Source organism: Oncorhynchus nerka, linkage group LG19, assembly GCF_034236695.1.
Source record: "Oncorhynchus nerka isolate Pitt River linkage group LG19, Oner_Uvic_2.0, whole genome shotgun sequence".
NCBI classification, from domain to species: Eukaryota; Metazoa; Chordata; class Actinopteri; order Salmoniformes; family Salmonidae; genus Oncorhynchus; species Oncorhynchus nerka.
This window is the reverse complement of record NC_088414.1, coordinates 28881519-28900786: the sequence shown is the minus strand read 5'-3', so window position 1 is coordinate 28900786 and position 19268 is coordinate 28881519. Positions and strand designations below refer to the sequence as shown.

At 44.6% G+C, this 19268-nt stretch overlaps 1 pseudogene; it reads left to right on the top strand.

Moving 5' to 3' along the window:
- LOC115101319 (sodium/calcium exchanger 1-like) overlaps positions 1–15522 on the top strand; it is a 63812-nt pseudogene extending 48290 nt beyond the window's left edge.
- The last annotated feature ends 3746 nt before the right edge of the window (positions 15523–19268 follow it).

Here is a 19268-nt window from a genome sequence, read left to right as displayed (position 1 = left end):
AAATGGTAACACTCTGCCTACACGGTGCGCAGGGCTTCTGAATGAAGTGCACCTAACACCAACAGCACAACATCAATGAAAAAAGGAGCGCAAAACTTTGTTTGCTTTCTCCAGAAATGTTTGGTGATCGACTAGGATCACGATTGACTTGCTGGTGGCCACTGGGCTACAGGAAACAGGGGGCGAGCGCGCCCCCATCCACATAGGCAGGGCTGCAGTGGAGCAGGACAAGAGTTTTCAAGTTCCTCGGTGTCCAAATCACTAAGGAGGTTGAAAAGGTTTAGCATGCGTACTCAAATCCTCAAAGAGTTATACAGCTTAAACATTGAGAGCATTTTGACTGGCTGCATCACTGCTTGGTATGACAACAGCCCAGTACATCACTGGGGCCGAGCTCCCTGCCATCCAGGACCTCTATATCAGGCGGTGTGAAAGGAAGGCCTGGAAAATGGTTAAAGACTCCAGCTACCCAAGCCATAGACTGGTATTAAGAGCCATAATATTGTTTTGGAACCGGCCCTGTATATACTGTAGCTTACTTGCTTCTTGTGTCCTTGTTATTTCTTATTTTTGTTCCACGGATTACTGCATTGTTGGGTTTAGAGCTGGCAAAAAAAGGCATTTCACTGTACTTGTGCAGTGAAATTGAAATTGAAGCACTTGTCTCATATAGCAATTAAAAGATATGAGATGGATTACAACATAAACATAGAGAGCGAAATACGAGAGGCCTTTTTTTATTTCACTAGTCTCTCCTGCTTCCTCTTCCACGCTCTGACTACAGATATCTTGCCGAAGGCCATGACTTCTTTTAACAGAAGATACACTATTGCTACCTGTTGCCATGCCAACCCCATGAATTTGTGTTTCATAAACCTCACCCACAGCTGCAGGTGCAAAACCATAATTTGACAGCGCTAATGTGTTAGTGTTGACGTTAATATTCTACATACTCACCTGTGGGACTGTAGGCAATATAACTTAACTCATTTATGTTTTGCCTTATGTTTTATCTGTTCATGTTCTCTCACCAGAGAGAAAGGCATCCTGGTCAGTCTGTAATTCATTTTCAGTGTTCCCCTTCCATATACTGGTGTACCAGAGGCACACTGCAACCCACGCAAAGCTGGAGGGCTCCAGGCAATTCAGGGCCCCCACCCACACACTCATCTGTAATGTATTGGACATTTGAAAAATGCCTGCCTTATTGCTCTGGTGTTTTAATATTCTGAGTAGTGCATTTCTGTTTATTCGCCACATTATCTTGTAACTCCAGTACCAGTCAAAAGTTTGGACACACCTACTCATTCAAGGGTTTTTTTTTATTTTTACTTTCTACATTGTAGAAAAATAGTGAAGACATTGAAACTATGAAATGTCACATGAAATCATGTAGTAACCAAAAAAGTGTTAAACAAATCAAAATATATTTCATATTTGAGATTTGTCAAAGTAGCCACCCTTTGCATTCCAATCGCCATTTCTTTGTGAGACGCAGATTAGGTGAGTGGATGATCTCCGTATGTGTGGTTCCCACCATGAAGCATGGAGGAGGATGTGTGATGGTGTGGGGGTGCTTTGCTGGTGACACTGTCAGTGATTTATTTAGAATAATTTGTTTTACAACAGGACAATAACCCAAATCACACCTCCAGGCTGTGTAAGAGCTATTTGACCAAGAAGGAGAGTGATGGAAAGCTGCATCAGATGACCTGGCCTCCACAGTCACCCAACCTCAACCCAATGGTATGGGATGAGTTGGACCGCAGAGTGAATTAAAAGCAGCCAACAAGTGCTCAGCATATGTGGGAAGTGACTACCTCATGAATCTTGTTGAGAGAATACCAAGAGTGTGCAAAATTGTCCTCAAGGCAAAGGGTGGCTACTTTAAAGAATCACAAATATTAAATATATTTTGGATTTGTTTAACACTTTATTTTGGTTACTACATGATTCCATACAGTATATGTTATTTCATAGTTTTGATGTCTTCACTATTATTTTACAATGTAGGAAATAGTACAAATAAAGAAAAACCCTAGAATGAGTAGGTGTACCAAACTTTTGACTGGTACTGTACCTTAATCATTTACATTTACATTTAAGTCATTTAGCAGACGCTCTTATCCAGAGCGACTTACAAATTGGTGCATTCACCTTATGACATCCAACTGCTGCAGTCAAATGCAATGGGAGAGTTTGTTCTCTAATTGGTTGATTTATCACAGGCATACAGATCTGGGAAGAGGCCAGACTCTAAATCTAAATCAACATAAATGTACTTTTGTTTTATAAAAACAAATAGCGTCTCTGCTGAAGAAATAGAACATAATTCAATCTGTAGCTGCACTTTTTCACACAGTCTAGCCTGGGATACTATCTGCATGCACATTAAAATTAAAATCAACATATATTTCACACTCCCAGTTAATGGAATAATACTATGTAGCTATCAATATTCAAAACATGTCAGATGTGAGTAGGTTCGTTAAACACTATGCAAAGTCTCATACTTGGTATTTCATTCACTGCACTGTTCGACTCAAGCGTGCTGTTGGGATGTACCCAGGGGAGTAAGTCAATTTGTATCTGTGTGGAGTGGTTATTTTAGGCCTACTTACTGTGTGTGTGTGTGTGTGATGTGTGTTTGTTTTGAGGTTTTGCTCCAGTGAGTAACAGTGCCATTCAATACCTGAAGGCCACAGTGTGGAATTAAGGTCTCGTGCTTAAAGAGATAAATGCACAAATGCAGTTTTCCTGCGTGCTCGCGTTTCCTCCTCCTTCCTCCTGTTGTCATCATCCGTCTCCATCAGGCCGTGTGCACCTCTTCCTGTCTTCTGGGACGGCCCTTCAGTCTGCGTGGGGAATGTGTAGGCGGGGAGTTGACACCTGGGACCTCTCCACTCATCTGTGTGGACCAGAGCCTGTCTGCCAGAGGGTGTCTGTTTGTGTGAGGCAGAGGTCTGCTGGGCATAGGAGCACGATGGATTCTTATCTGTACACTGTCTGGCTTGGCCCATCTGCTGTAGCCAGCCCTGCAGTCTTAACATAGGCCTATCTGATAGCTGTCCACCGCTGTCTGTTTGGCTGCTGTGGAGCTTCGAGTTCAGCCACCCATGGGAATAGTCCATCGAACGACAAGGCTGCTTTAGACACATTTACACTGATATGAGGCACCACTTGGAAAGGCTTTCTGGGTCACTGGACAGAGGACAGAGAGATGCGGTGAGGCGTAGGTAGAAATCATGTGATTAACACTGTGCCATCCAATAAAGAAGATTTCCTAACTCTGTGTGGGCTTCCGCAGCAAATTTGGGTTGCAGGGCAAGATGGAAAGGAAAATAACATAGTGAATTACATTTTAGTGATAACTCACAGGCACGATGAATTAAAAAGGTATCTAGTGATAAGGTTGAAGGAAAATTAAGGTGGATGGATGTGTGTGTGTGTGTGTGTGTGTGTGTGTGTGTGTGTGTGTGTGTGTGTGTGTGTGTGTGTGTGTGTGTGTGTGTGTGTGTGTGTGTGTGTGTGTGTGTGTGTGTGTGTGTGTGTGTGCATCGTGGCCGTAATGTATATGGCTTAACCGCTTAATTGTTTGTTCCCAGAAGTGTCCCTGCCTGCCTTAGTGCCTTTCTTCATTATTCATGAACCCTAATTACCTGCGCTCTGTGCCTCCCACCCTGCCTTCCTCTTTATATCACTCTCACTTTCTCATCCAGCCAATGGAAGAAAATAAAAAGAGATTTAGTTTTCTCTCCATCTTTCCATGCTGATATTCATCACCCCTTATCCTCACCTCTGTCTCTTCACCCTTCTCTGTCCCCATCTCTCTCTCCTTCTGAAGAGCTTCTGTCTTCTCTATCCCCATCTCTCTCTCCTTCTGAAGAGCTTCTCTCTTCTCTGTCCCCATCTCTCTCTCTTCTGAAAGCTTCTCTCATCTCTGTCCCCATCTCTCTCTCCTTCTGAAGAGCTTCTCTCTTCTCTGTCCCCATCTCTCTCTTCTTCTGAAGAGCTTCTCTCTTCTCTGTCCCCATCTCTTTCTCCTTCTGAAGAGCTTCTCTCTTCTCTGTCCCCATCTCTTTCTCCTTCTGAAGAGCTTCTCTTTTCTCTGTCCCCATCTCTCTCTTCTTCTGAAGACCTTCTCTTGCTCTGTCCCCATCTCTCTCTCCTTCTGAAGAGCTATCTGGTTCTCTTGTCCCCATCTCTCTCTCCTTCTGAAAAGCTATCTGGTTCTCTGTCTCCATCTCTCTCTCCTTCTGAAGAGCTATCTGGTTCTTTGTCCCCATCTCTCTCTCCTTCTGAAGAGCTATCTGGTTCTCTGTCCCCATCTCTCTCTCCTTCTGAAGAGCTATCTGGTTCTATGTCTTCATCTTTCTCTCCTTCTGAAGAGCTATCTGGTTCTATGTCTCTGACCCAACGTGTATGTTTTTCCCCATCTGCAGGAAGCTGTTGGAGGTGAAGGTCATTGATGATGAGGAGTATGAGAAGAACAAGACCTTCATCATCCAGCTGGGGGAGCCTGTGCTGCTGGAGATTGGACGGAAACATGGTCAGTGCAGAGCCCTGCGGGTTCAAAGCTGCCATTTACTGCTAGCTAGCCAGCTAGCCCCCGAATAGCTGGCAGTGACTGCTAGCTAGCCAGCTAGCCCCCGAATAGCAGCACTGTAAAAACTATTACACTCAACGGAACGACTTGATTAGTGTAGTGTCAACAACGCAGCCACTGCCAGCTAGCCTACAAAGTCAACAACGCAGCCACTGCCAGCTAGCCTACTTCAGCAGTACTGTATCATTTTAATCATTTTAGTCAATAAGATTCTTGCTACGTAAGCTTAACTTTCTGAACATTCGAGACGTGTAGTCCACTTGTCATTCCAATCTCCTTTGCATTAGCGTAGCCTCTTCTGTAGCCTGTCAACTATGTGTCTGTCTATCCCTGTTCTCTCCTCTCTGCACAGACCATACAAACGCTCCACACCGCGTGGCCGCGGCCACCCTAATCTGGTGGTCCCAGCGCGCACGACCCACGTGGAGTTCCAGGTCTCCGGTAGCCTCTGGAACTGCCGATCTGCGGCCAACAAGGCAGAGTTCATCTCAGCCTATGCCTCCCTCCAGTCCCTCGACTTCTTGGCACTGACGGAAACATGGATCACCACAGATAACACTGCTACTCCTACTGCTCTCTCTTCGTCCGCCCACGTGTTCTCGCACACCCCGAGAGCTTCTGGTCAGCGGGGTGGTGGCACCGGGATCCTCATCTCTCCCAAGTGGTCATTCTCTCTTTCTCCCCTTACCCATCTGTCTACCGCCTCCTTTGAATTCCATGCTGTCACAGTTACCAGCCCTTTCAAGCTTAACATCCCTATCATTTATCGCCCTCCAGGTTCCCTCGGAGAGTTCATCAATGAGCTTGATGCCTTGATAAGCTCCTTTCCTGAGGACGGCTCACCTCTCACAGTTCTGGGCGACTTTAACCTCCCCATGTCTACCTTTGACTCATTCCTCTCTGCCTCCTTCTTTCCACTCCTCTCCTCTTTTGACCTCACCCTCTCACCTTCCCCCTACTCACAAGGCAGGCAATACGCTCGACCTCATCTTTACTAGATGCTGTTCTTCCACTAACCTCATTGCAACTCCCCTCCAAGTCTCCGACCACTACCTTGTATCCTTTTCCCTCTCGCTCTCATCCAACACTTCCCACACTGCCCCTACTCGGATGGTATCGCGCCGTCCCAACCTTCGCTCTCTCTCCCCCGCTACTCTCTCCTCTTCCATCCTATCATCTCTTCCCTCTGCTCAAACCTTCTCCAACCTATCTCCTGATTCTGCCTCCTCAACCCTCCTCTCCTCCTTTCTGCATCCTTTGACTCTCTATGTCCCCTATCCTCCAGGCCGGCTCGGTCCTCCCTCCCGCTCCGTGGCTCGACGACTCATTGCGAGCTCACAGAACAGGGCTCCGGGCAGCCGAGCGGAAATGGAGGAAAACTCGCCTCCCTGCGGACCTGGCATCCTTTCACTCCCTCCTCTCTACATTTTCCTCCTCTGTCTCTGCTGCTAAAGCCACTTTCTACCACTCTAAATTCCAAGCATCTGCCTCTAACCCTAGGAAGCTCTTTGCCACCTTCTCCTCCCTCCTGAATCCTCCTCCCCCACCACCCCCCTCCCTCTCTGCAGATGACTTCGTCAACCATTTTGAAAAGAAGGTCGACGACATCCGATCCTCGTTGCTAAGTCAAACGACACCGCTGGTTCTGCTCACACTGCCCTACCCTGTGCTCTGACCTCTTTCTCCCCTCTCTCTCCAGATGAAATCTCGCGTCTTGTGACGGCCGGCCGCCCAACAACCTGCCCGCTTGACCCTATCCCCTCCTCTCTTCTCCAGACCATTTCCGGAGACCTTCTCCCTTACCTCACCTCGCTCATCAACTCATCCCTGACCGCTGGCTATGTCCCTTCCGTCTTCAAGAGAGCGAGAGTTGCACCCCTTCTGAAAAAACCTACACTCGATCCCTCCGATGTCAACAACTACAGACCAGTATCCCTTCTTTCTTTTCTCTCCAAAACTCTTGAACGTGCCGTCCTTGGCCAGCTCTCCCGCTATCTCTCTCAGAATGACCTTCTTGATCCTAATCAGTCAGGTTTCAAGACTAGTCATTCAACTGAGACTGCTCTTCTCTGTATCACGGAGGCGCTCCGCACTGCTAAAGCTAACTCTCTCTCCTCTGCTCTCATCCTTCTAGACCTATCGGCTGCCTTCGATACTGTGAACCATCAGATCCTCCTCTCCACCCTCTCCGAGTTGGGCATCTCCGGCGCGGCCCACGCTTGATTGCGTCCTACCTGACAGGTCGCTCCTACCAGGTGGCGTGGCGAGAATCTGTCTCCTCACCACGTGCTCTCACCACTGGTGTCCCCCAGGGCTCTGTTCTAGGCCCTCTCCTATTCTCGCTATACACCAAGTCACTTGGCTCTGTCATAACCTCACATGGTCTCTCCTATCATTGCTATTCAGACGACACACAATTAATCTTCTCCTTTCCCCTTCTGATGACCAGGTGGCAAATCGCATCTCTGCATGTCTGGCAGACATATCAGTGTGGATGACGGATCACCACCTCAAGCTGAACCTCGGCAAGACGGAGCTGCTCTTCCTCCCGGGAAGGACTGCCCGTTCCATGATCTCGCCATCACGGTTGACAACTCCATTGTGTCCTCCTCCCAGAGCGCTAAGAACCTTGGCGTGATCCTGGACAACACCCTGTCGTTCTCAAATAACATCAAGGCGGTGGCCCGTTCCTGTAGGTTCATGCTCTACAACATCCGCAGAGTACGACCCTGCCTCACACAGGAAGCGGCGCAGGTCCTAATCCAGGCACTTGTCATCTCCCGTCTGGATTACTGCAACTCGCTGTTGGCTGGGCTCCCTGCCTGTGCCATTAAACCCCTACAACTCATCCAGAACGCCGCAGCCCGTCTGGTGTTCAACCTTCCCAAGTTCTCTCACGTCACCCCGCTCCTCCGCTCTCTCCACTGGCTTCCAGTTGAAGCTCGCATCCGCTACAAGACCATGGTGCTTGCCTACGGAGCTGTGAGGGGAACGGCACCTCAGTACCTCTAGGCTCTGATCAGGCCCTACACCCAAACAAGGGCACTGCGTTCATCCACCTCTGGCCTGCTCGCCTCCCTACCACTGAGGAAGTACAGTTCCCGCTCAGCCCAGTCAAAACTGTTCGCTGCTCTGGCCCCCCAATGGTGGAACAAACTCCCTCACGACGCCAGGACAGCGGAGTCAATCACCACCTTCCGGAGACACCTGAAACCCCACCTCTTTAAGGAATACCTAGGATAGGATAAAGTAATCCTTCTCACCCCCTTAAAATATTTAGATGCACTATTGTAAAGTGGCTGTTCCACTGGATGTCATAAGGTGAATGCACCAATTTGTAAGTCGCTCTGGATAAGAGCATCTGCTAAATGACTTAAATGTAAATGTAAATGTACTGTAGCAGCCTCATGTTATCGCTGTCAGATTTAACAGTCTTAAATGTTGTATTTCACACGATCAGTTATCGGCAAAACACAACAGCTGTTTATGAAGGATGGAATGGTAATTCTGGAAGTGCTGGGGTCTTTATTTGTTGTTGCCCCTGGCAGAACCATGTTTTAAGTGATGAGGTTGCGTTACATAGAATTACAACACATGACATCCTTAACTTGTAATTTATTTGATTCCAAATCTAGGTGTTATGTTGCTTTCATAAACCAATTAGTGGGGATTGGTAACATTAACAAATGTATATTGAAAAACAAACACATCACCAAAATTTATTTTATGGCCAGGATGTCCCTGAGTGTACGAATGGTTATACTATAGAGGCACATTAGTTGGCATTAGTGACTTGCGGGGGATTACATCAAGACTGAGAGTAGTTGGTCCATGTTAGTGCTGTTTCTCCAGGCTATTCTTCTCACTGCACATTCATTATAGTATTTTACACTAATGTAATGTTTTTGGTGCATTTCAATTATTCCTGCATTGCTGATACGCATGATAAAAATAATAATAATAATAATAATAATTTACCCCCTCACAAAACTCTGTATATTGATACATTGGTATAGAGTTTATTCACAGAGAATTAATTTGATAAATAAATGACAAAAGTATTGTGATACATTTTTGGTTGTTTTGGCTCTGTACTCCAGCATGTTGGATTTAAAATGACACTAACTATGAGGTTCAAGTGCAGACTGTCAGCTTTAATTTGAGGGTATTTTCATCCATATCGGGTGAACCGAAATAGAAATTACAGCACTTTTTGTACATAGCCCATTTTAGGGGACCAAAAGTATTGGGACAAAGTCACTTATATGTCTATTAAAGTAGTAGAAAGTTTAGTATTTGGTCCCATATTCATAGCAAGCAATGACTACATCAAGCTTGTGACTCTATAAATTAGTTGGATGCATTTGCTGTTTGCTTTGGTTGTGTTTCAGATTATTTTGTGCCCTATAGAAATGAGTGGTAAATAATGTATTGTGTAATTTGAGTCACTTTTATTGTAAATAAGAAACACTTCTACATTAAAGTGGATGCTACCATGATTACAGATAATCCTGAATGAATCGTGAATACAGATGCACAAATATCATACCCCAAGACATGCTAACCTCTCACTATTACAATAACAGGGGAGGTTAGCATTTTATATCATACCCCAAGACATGCTAACCTCTCAATATTACAATAACAGGGGAGGTTAGCATTTTATATCATACCCCCAAGACATGCTAACCTCTCAATATTACAATAACAGGGGAGTTTAGCATTTTATATCATACCCCAAGACATGATAACCTCTCAATATTACAATAACAGGGGAGGTTAGCATTTGGGGGGAGGGGGGTATGATATTTGACATTGAAGTGTTCCTCTCTGCTTCACAGGAGACTCCAATGAGAACAAATCAGCCAACGATGAGGAGGAGGTGTCCAAGATGGGCTGTCCCAGCCTGGGAGAACACACCAAACTGGAGGTGGTGATAGAGGAATCCTACGAGTTTAAGGTAACCCACAAAAACTAACAAACAAACCCCCACAGACACACCCCTCTCTCATATGTCCCCCTCTCTCCTCTGTCCCCCCCTGTCCTCCTCTCTTCTCTATCCCCCCTCTCTCCTCTGTCCTCCCCCTGTCTCCTCTGTCCCCCTGTCTCTTCTGTCCCCCCCTGTCTCCTCTGTCCCACCCTGTCCTCCTCTCTTCTCTATCCCTCCTGTCTCCTCTGTCCCCCCCTGTCCTCCTGTCTCCTCTGTCCCCCCCTGTCCACCTCTCTTCTCTATCCCTCCTGTCTCCTCTGTCCCACCCTGTCCTCCTCTCTTCTCTATCCCTCCTGTCTCCTCTGTCCCCCCTGTCTCCTCTGTCCCACCCTGTCCTCCTCTCTTCTCTATCCCCCTGTCTCCTCTGCCCCCCCCTGTCTCCTCTGTCCCCCCCTATCTCCTCTGTCCCCCCCTGTCCTCCTCTCTTCTCTATCCCCCTGTCTCCTCTGCCCCCCTGTCTCCTCTGCCCACCCCCCGTCTCCTCTGTCCCACCCTGTCCCCCTCTCTCCTCTGGCCCCCTCTGTCTCCTCTGTCTGCCTTGTCCCTGCAGCATCATATTTCTGACCGACCACCTAGATCTGGTGTTATGTTGCAAAATTTGAAATTGTGTTTTTTAAAGGATTCACATGTGAGGCCATGTGCCAAACAGAGTGAGTAAGGTAGTGTTGTAAACAACCAAAGAATAAGAGAAAAAGTGGTGAAAGTAGTAGCCTATAATAAGGAAAATCTCCAGATAAAAATACACGTTATATAGTCCTTGGCTTATATCCTAATCTGACTTTGGTGCAGGTCCTGTTGTTCTTCACATTACTGTCTCTGGTAAACAAACAATATATCAGATGAATAATGTATTTGTCACATGTACAGGATACAGAAGGTTATTTTATAAATATTTTATAATTATTAGATGATGCTTACCCAGACACTTGTCTAAATGGATGGGTCATGTGAAAGAATGCAGTAATATGAATATGAATCTGCAGGTATATAAACCTAACCTACTAGGTTCAATGTTAGCTAGCTAGCTAACATTATGCTATAACTAGCAATGCAAATCGAGATCTGAAATACAACTAATATTACTACAAAGATCATACATGTTACGTTAGCTAGCAAGCTAACAAGCTAACGTTCACTAGCTACCCTTTAACCTTGAATGAAAATTACTTTCTGACTAAATTAGAAACGTATAATAGCTGAAAATGTAGCTAGACTCTTACCCATATACATGGACGAATGCTTCGCAGCAGACTGGATCCGCTTGAACTCTGTTTTGTTTGTAAAGCTTGTTTGCCCCACATTGTGTCAAGTTACTCCGGTTTGTACTGACCGTGTGCAGAAAGCAACTTTTCCCCACTGATCTTTGTCAATAGTGCCTGCTAAATTCAGGGCAGCAATGTTGTTGAGAGCAGTAGCAACACTTTTGCAGTTCTCCATGGCTAACTTTATATCTTTCGAAAAAGCTGAGTAGCAAGGATTATCTACATTCTACATGGCAGACCAATCCAAACTTATCTCTTGGCATGTGCAGCCCATCCATTATCTCAGTCAATCATGGCTAGCGGAAAGGTTCCTGTCGTTTCCGTAGCTAAACTAATTAGTTTCTGTACGTTATCCCAATCACACCATGAGTAGTTAATCATGAAACATACTCCACCGCCTTTCTTCTTCCCAGAGAGTTCTTTATTCCTGTCTGCGTGATGTACTGAGAACCCAGCTGGCTATATGAACAGGGACAGTATATCCGGAGAGAGCCATGTTTCCATGAAACAGAGTATGTTACAGTCCCTGATGTCTCTCTGGAAGGAGATCCTCGCCCTGAGCTCGTCTACTTTATTGTCCAGAGACTGGACATTAGCAAGTAATATACTCGGAAGCGGTGAATGGTGTGCACGCCTCCTGATTTGGACTAGAAGTCCACTCCGAAAACCTTTCCTCCGCCGGCGGTATCTTGGAGCAGCCTCTGGAATAAGTTCAATTGCCCTGGGGGGTGTGAACAAAGGATACAAATCGGGAAAGTCATATTCCTGGTCGTAATGCTGGTGAGTTACCGCCACTCTGATATCCAAGAGTTATTTCCGTCTGTATGTAATAACACAAAAAACTTTCTGGGCTAATAATATAGGACACAAAAAAACAAAATACTGCAAAGTTGCTTAGGACCTAGAAGCAGAGCTTCCATATCTGTCAGCTCCATCTTAACATACACCTAGTTACTGAAACGGGTCACATTTATTAGAAGCATGTCTTTCGCCAGTGAGAGAGGTCACGGTCTTGTTACTCCTGTCGATGTCTGCCCTCCCTCTTCCTGTGAGGAGACTGTCTTGTTACTCCTGTCGATGTCTGCCCTCCCTCTTCCTGTGAGGAGACTGTCTCGTTGCTCCTGTCGATGTCTGCCCTCCCTCTTCCTGTGAGGAGACTGGACAGAGGCCAGCCAGGTCACCCGCTCTGTGGAGCAATTGAAAAAGATGGATGGGTCATTGCCCTCAAACAAATGAAGAACAAACTGGGCGAGATTACATTGTTTACCACACAAATTGGAAACATCAGACCAACCCTTACCCCTTCCACTCAAAATATCACACTTCTATCCATTCTATGTATTGATAACTCTAGGCTGAAATCTGATTGTGTTATTTGTGTTTTGTTTAGAACACAGTAGATAAGCTGATTAAGAAGACTAACCTTGCTCTGGTGGTGGGCAGCAGTAGTTGGAGAGAGCAGTTTGTCAATGCTGTCACTGTCAGTGCAGGTGAGTGCCTTTTTCTCCTTCACTCCTAAATCTCTGGGACAGACTCACTAACGCTGCATGCTCTTGCATTAACGGAGAGTCAGAGAAGTGGTGTTCAGGGCAGAGAAATCACACTCTCTACTTTGGGAGGTAGCAGTAATGAAATCACAGACACGCAAAGTTGCTGTTTGAAAATGTATAGATGCAAGAAGCAATGTTATGTCCAACTTTATCCGAAGCAAAGCATTAATTGTGAAACTTTAATTTCCCTACTAGCGCTGACCTTGTTGATAGCTGCTGTACCTTGTTGTTGTCTCACCTAGCGATCTTAAGATAAATGCACTAACTGTAAGTCGCTCTGGATAAGTGTCTGCTTGCTAAATTACTCAAATGTAAAATGTAACTGTAATTTTGTACCAAGTAAAAGTTTAATAAAACGCTGCATCTCATCAGAATGATTTGTACCATATGTGTAAACACCTCTCGTTCTCTCCCCCAGGGGATGATGATGAGGAGGAGAGTGGGGAGGAGCGCCTCCCGTCCTGTTTTGACTACATCATGCACTTCCTCACAGTGTTCTGGAAGGTTCTGTTCGCCTTTGTCCCGCCCACAGAGTACTGGAATGGCTGGGCCTGCTTCTTTGTGTCCATCTCCCTGATTGGTGTTCTGACGGCTGTGACTGGGGACCTGGCCTCTCATTTCGGCTGTACAGTGGGGCTTAAGGACTCTGTCACTGCCGTAGTATTTGTGGCCCTGGGGACTTCCGTTCCAGGTGGGTGCCTGTCTCTATGTAGCCTACTCTCTCTGTCTGTCACTCTTTCTCTGGGCTGTATCCGTTTCTTGTCCGTGTCAGAATCAGTTACCTATTTCTAACCATCTATTTCTGCTTACTTTATGTTCACAAAGACACATTTGCCAGTAAAGTGGCGGCCATCCAGGACCAGTATGCTGACGCCTCCATCGGCAACGTAACTGGCAGTAATGCAGTGAACGTGTTCCTGGGCATCGGCGTGGCATGGACCATTGCGGCCGTCTACTGGAAGACCAAGGGAAAGAAGTTTCTTGTAGAGCCTGGTTCGCTGGCATTCTCCGTCACCCTGTTCACCATCATGGCGTTTGTGTGTGTCCTGGTGCTGATGTACCGCCGCCGGGCCAGCGTGGCAGGGGGAGAACTGGGGGGCCCGCGGACCGCGAAACTCCTCACCTCCCTCTTCTTTTTCTCCCTCTGGTTCCTCTACATCATGCTGTCCTCCCTGGAGGCCTACTGCCACGTGCCAGGCTTCTGAGAGAGAGAGGGAGCGAGAGAAAGAGAGAGAGCAAGATAGAGAGAGAGAGAGGAGAAAGCTTGTCTCCTATTGTATACATGTCTATCCCTCTCCTTTTTGTGTACTTTTCTGAGTGTTTTAAAGTATTTATATTGTTTATTATTATTGCTACCGTGGATGCTTGACTCTGAAGACTTTTACCCCATTTACAATGACATGGATGGCAGCCTTAGCCATTCTGTTGGAAGCGTACTGGCACCAGCTAATGACTTGGTGTATGTTTTCAGATGACTTTTGCCTTGAGGCATAGCTTTATCTAAATAGGCTGTCTGCACAAAATGAGGGAAATTAAATGACCTTTGACTCTTCTGAGAATGCTCCTATTTTGTTTATAGTCTATCCTGAACACTTCGCTCTTTTAGCCCCACTGATCGTCTCCTGCATCTCTCCATTCAGATAGAGGATGACCCTAATCAACCAGCCAATTTCTTGGAGATGATAGCACACTGACTCAGAAGAGCTGACCCAGATCCTCCTTCTCCCCATGTCTGAACATGGTTCCTGGTTGACCAACTATGTAACCACTGTGCCCCACTAGCACAGTCATTCCCATGAAGGTTCTCAGCCTCTGCCCTGAACGTTGACTACTACCCTCAGCCCATCCTAACCCTCTTCTTTTTCAACAACGTTGTGCGCTTGTGTTGTGGACATTTTCGAAAAGGATTTTCGTTTTTGAAAAGTCAAGATAGTCAAGATGTTTGAACAATGTAAGTGTTTGTAGATAAAACAGTGCCATATTCTCTTTGAACAGGGTCTAAAAATAACTTGTGATAGGAGTTAATGGGATAACTACAGTTGGCATGGTACTGCATTAGAATTAGTAGCCACTGAGGCCAAAACATAATGTCAGATGTTATTCAGGAAATGGTGATCAGTTGAAAAGCTGTTGGTGTTTGTTAATAAGATTAATATGACTATTTATCTCAAACTATTTGTTGTATATCACGTCAAAGAATAATATTACTACTAGGTGTGTACATGTAAGAGCGTGAGTGTGTTTTGTTGTATTGAGTGAAGAATAATTGTATGATAGAAACATTTTGAAGTATCGTATGTAACATTTTAATACAGCTATCCTCATGAGTGAAAGTCTAGATGTGAATCCAAGCTGAACACAGTAACATGTGAATATATCACTGCCTGGTTCCCTGATCCACACTCTGTCTGAGGACAACCTCAGTCTCATAAGGACTTCTTCCAAGATACTTTTTATACAGGACACTAATCTATGTGAGACAATCTCTGCCAGAGATTTCCAGCTTAATTAAAGTGTGCTTTACAATTTTAATTTGAGACGATGTACTGTAGAAGCACACTTTTTCCAAGGGTTTTGTACGAGTGTGCGAGCGTGTGGATGTGAATCATAATTCAAGGTATATGTACTCCTTGTCTTCAGAGTTTGATGAAAGGCATGGCTTTATTCCATCCTAAATGTTTACTCAACATGGGGGTATGGATTTTAATGATGAAATGTCTACACTTCTGAGTCCTCGCAAATCTTTTTGCATTATTCTCTGTCACATTCAGGCGTTGAACATATTTCACCTACATGACTATGTCAAAGCACTGCATAGAGGAGAAAAAAGGTTTTAAAACCTAACGATGAGTTTATTTCCTAAACATAGCACTTACGGTGTACAGTTTTTGAAATGGCAACAAATAAACAAAACTATGACAATGTTGTAATGAAAAAAAAGACCAAAACCAAATGATTTCCAAACCTTACTGGATAGTGTGTAGACGTTGTTTTTTAAAATTTAGGATCCTCAGATCCATTCTTATTATTTCTAGATGTATTTATAATTACATGATCATTGCTGCTTTTATTTGGATTAATATGCACGCTTAATGTATGATCAGTGGAAATAAAAGTTGTTTATTTATTATTGTTCAAAATGGAGTTTTATTTATTCATTAATCAGGACTTGGAGCCCTTTTGAATCATAACCGGTGGCTGATTTGACAGGATATATAAAACATGTCATTCTTCCCATGCAGCGAGAAAGCATGTTCGTATCAGTATGCTGTTTCTTATTGATTCACACAGGTAAACATAGTTTTATTGAATCTGAACTGCATTTGTCCGTGTAAAACAATGTGCTTGACAGATCCTGCTACTGTGATTCAGTAATCCAGTTACTGCCACACCTGGCCCATCACTGTACATTCATTACTCTCTCACTGTTGACTTTTTGTTCAGTGTAAAAGTCTCCATAAATAACTTTTCTTACATTACATAATCATTAAGCGCAGTCTCTGCGCCCTCATTTCCTCATCCTCCATCTGCTCTGATCAACCAGGGACATATGCTTCAGGAAGTTTTCATGATGCTTGTTGTTTGGCATCTCAATGGATCACACACCACAAGCTGGGAATGTACAACTTCTGTTCTCTTAACCCCTTAAGTTGAGTCCCTGTTTCTCCACAGACAAGACATTTTCCAGGTTGCTAAAATAGTCACGTCAGTCTGTAGCAAGGAGGGAAGTCTTTGGCATGAAACACTTTTCTTTGATGCAGATCCTTGTGCTGCGACATCAGCTTTAAGCAGAGAGAGTTCTACAGGAATCCTACAGGGGAAAAAAATCGACAGGAATTCCTGCAGTTGATTAGTTACATGTAGTTAATTAACCTTAGTTGGACTTTGGATTGAATCAACTGAACAGTGTTAGGACACTAACATTTCAATTCCGTCTCAGAAAAGTTGATGTCAGAGTCATCAGGCACACATTTGAGTCAGATCTGAAGTCATAGTCTGTATTTTTGCGATTTAGCGCTCTTTTCCATCTGTATTGCTGAAGCGCTAGAGATTGCACAATCGTAATTAAAGGTCATTTCAAATTGAGCCGACCGTGAATGCAGTCTCCTCTAACCCGGGAACATTGCCTTTAAGGTCTCTATTCAATCCGTATCGCTGAAATTGAGTGCCATGGCGTGCTTGAAAAGGGGGGAGGGGTTCTAAACTGATATGTAGTTGTTTTAAGATGATAATATGGATCATTCAGCTATTTAATTTTAGGACCCCTTTAGGTATAACAAAAATATAGAAAAATGTTTTTGGATAAATATTGAATTTGGCCTTTACTACTATAGCCCATAGAAATGCATTGAATAACATTCATAAATGGCAAAACAAGACCAGCTAAACATAACTCATGAGAAACAAGGTTTGTCTGTCCTATATCTAAGGGATATAAAAACGTTCAGGAAATATGTTTGTTTTTTATTGATGTACTGACCTTTTTACACATTTCACCCTGTTTTTGGTGCACAAAACTACCTTCATACTTCCCTTCCTTTATACTTATTTCTTTAAATTGGTACCGGTTACCTTCAGATGAGTCCTGGGACACTTGTGGGGGTCGTAGAGCTAAACGTGAGAATCGTTAATAATAGATAAACGGTTTGGACACGACAGACGTATTCAAATCAAATTTTATTGGTCTGTGGGTGTATCGAAATGCTTGTGCTTCTAGCTCCGACAGTGCAGTAATATCTAACAAGTAATATCTAACAAATTACACAACATATACCCAATACACACACATCTAAGTATGAATGAATTAAGACTATATACATATGGATGGAACAGACTAAGATACAGTAGAATAGTATAGAATACAGTATATACACATATGAGTAATGCCAGATATGTAAAGATTATTAAAGTCACTAGTGTTCCATTCCTTAAAGTGGCAGCCTCTAATGTGTAGCCTCTAATGTCCTTAAAGTGGCAGCCTCTAATGTGTAGCCTCTAATGTCCTTAAAGTGGCAGCCTCTAATGTGTAGCCTCTAATGTCCTTAAAGTGGCAGCCTCTAATGTGTAGCCTCTAATGTCCTTAAAGTGGCAGCCTCTAATGTGTAGCCTCTAATGTCCTTAAAGTGGCAGCCTCTAATGTGTAGCCTCTAATGTCCTTAAAGTGGCAGCCTCTAATGTGTATCCTCTAATGTCCTTAAAGTGGCAGCCTCTAATGTTCCCTGAAGAGCTGGGAATGATGGCTGTTTAACAGTCTGATGGCCTTGAGATAGAAGCTGTTAATCAGTCTCTCGGTCCCGGCTTTGATGCACCTGTACTGACCTTGCCTTCTGGATGATAGCGAGGTGAACAGGCAGTGGCTCGGATGGTTGATGTCCTTGATCTTTTTGGCCTTCCTATGACATCGGGTGCTGTAGGTGTCCTGGAGGGAGGATAGTATGCCCCTGGTAATGCGTTGGGCAGACCGCACCACCCTCTGGAGAGCCTTGCAGTTGCTGTACCAGGCAGCGGTAAAGCCTGACAGGATGCTTTCAATTGTGCATCTGTAAAACCTTGTGAGGGTTTTAGGTGACAAGCCACATTTCTTTAGCCTCCTGAGATATTTATGAGAAGACCGATTTTCTGGATGTCTCAAGGTCTGTCAAACACCGCTGTAGCTCTGCCACTTTCACCGCAGATGCAGAAATGCAACATCGGCGGATGCGGTGGATTGAGACACATACAATGCAACAACAACAACATCTCTGTTGACAGTTCATGTCAGAGCAAAAACCAAGCCATGAAGTTGAAATAATTGTCCGTATAGCTCCGAGACAGGATTGTGTAGAGGCACAGAGCTGGGGAAGGGTACCAAAACATTTCTGCAGCATTGAAGGTCCCCAAGAACACAGTGGCCTCCATCATTCTTAAATGAAAAAAAGTTTGGAACCACCAAGGCTCTTCCTAGAGCTGGACGTCCGGACAAACTGAACTCATCTCTGCAGAACTTCACCAATCAGGGCTTTGTAGTAGAGCGGCCAGACGGAAGCCACTCCTCAGTAAAAGGCACATGACAGCCTGCATGGAGTTTGCCAAAAGGCACCTAAAGGACTCACAGACCATGAGAAACAAGATTCTCTATTCTGATGAAACCAAGATTGAACTCTTTGGCCTGAATGCCAAGCGTCACATCTGGAGGAATCCTGGCACCATCCCTACGGTGAAGCATGGTGGCAGCATCATGCTGTGGGGATGTTTTTCAGTGACAGAGACTGAGAGACTAGTCAGGATCGAGGGAAAGATGAACGGAGCAAAGTACAGAGAGATCATTGAGGAAAACCTGCTCCAGAGCTCTCAGGACTTCAGACTGGGGCGAAGGTTCAACTTTCAACAGGACAACGACCCTCAGCACACAACCAAGACAATGCAGGAGTGCTTGTAAGCATCATACCCAAGAAGACCCAAGGCTGTAATTGATGCCAAAGGTGCTTCAACAAAGTACTGAGTAAAGGGTCTGAATACCCTTGTCAATTTCATATCAGTTTTATTTTATATACATTTGCAAACATTTCTAAAAAACAGATTTTGCTTTGTCTTTATGGTGTATTGTGTGTAGATTGATGAGGTGAAAAAACTTGTTCATCAATTTAGAATACGACTGTAACATAACAAAATGTGGAAAAGTCAAGGGGTCTGAATACTTTCTGAACGCACTGTATATAGACAGGAACTCATTGAGGAACTCTTTAAGGGCACATGGTGGGCAATACATGACAACAATGCTAAGCTTGAGTGGACAAGTGTGTCATGACGTTGGCCTGGGGGATAGGTTTATGACAGTCATAAATACCTTTTCCCCCCTTTTTGGTTAACATAGAGATTCT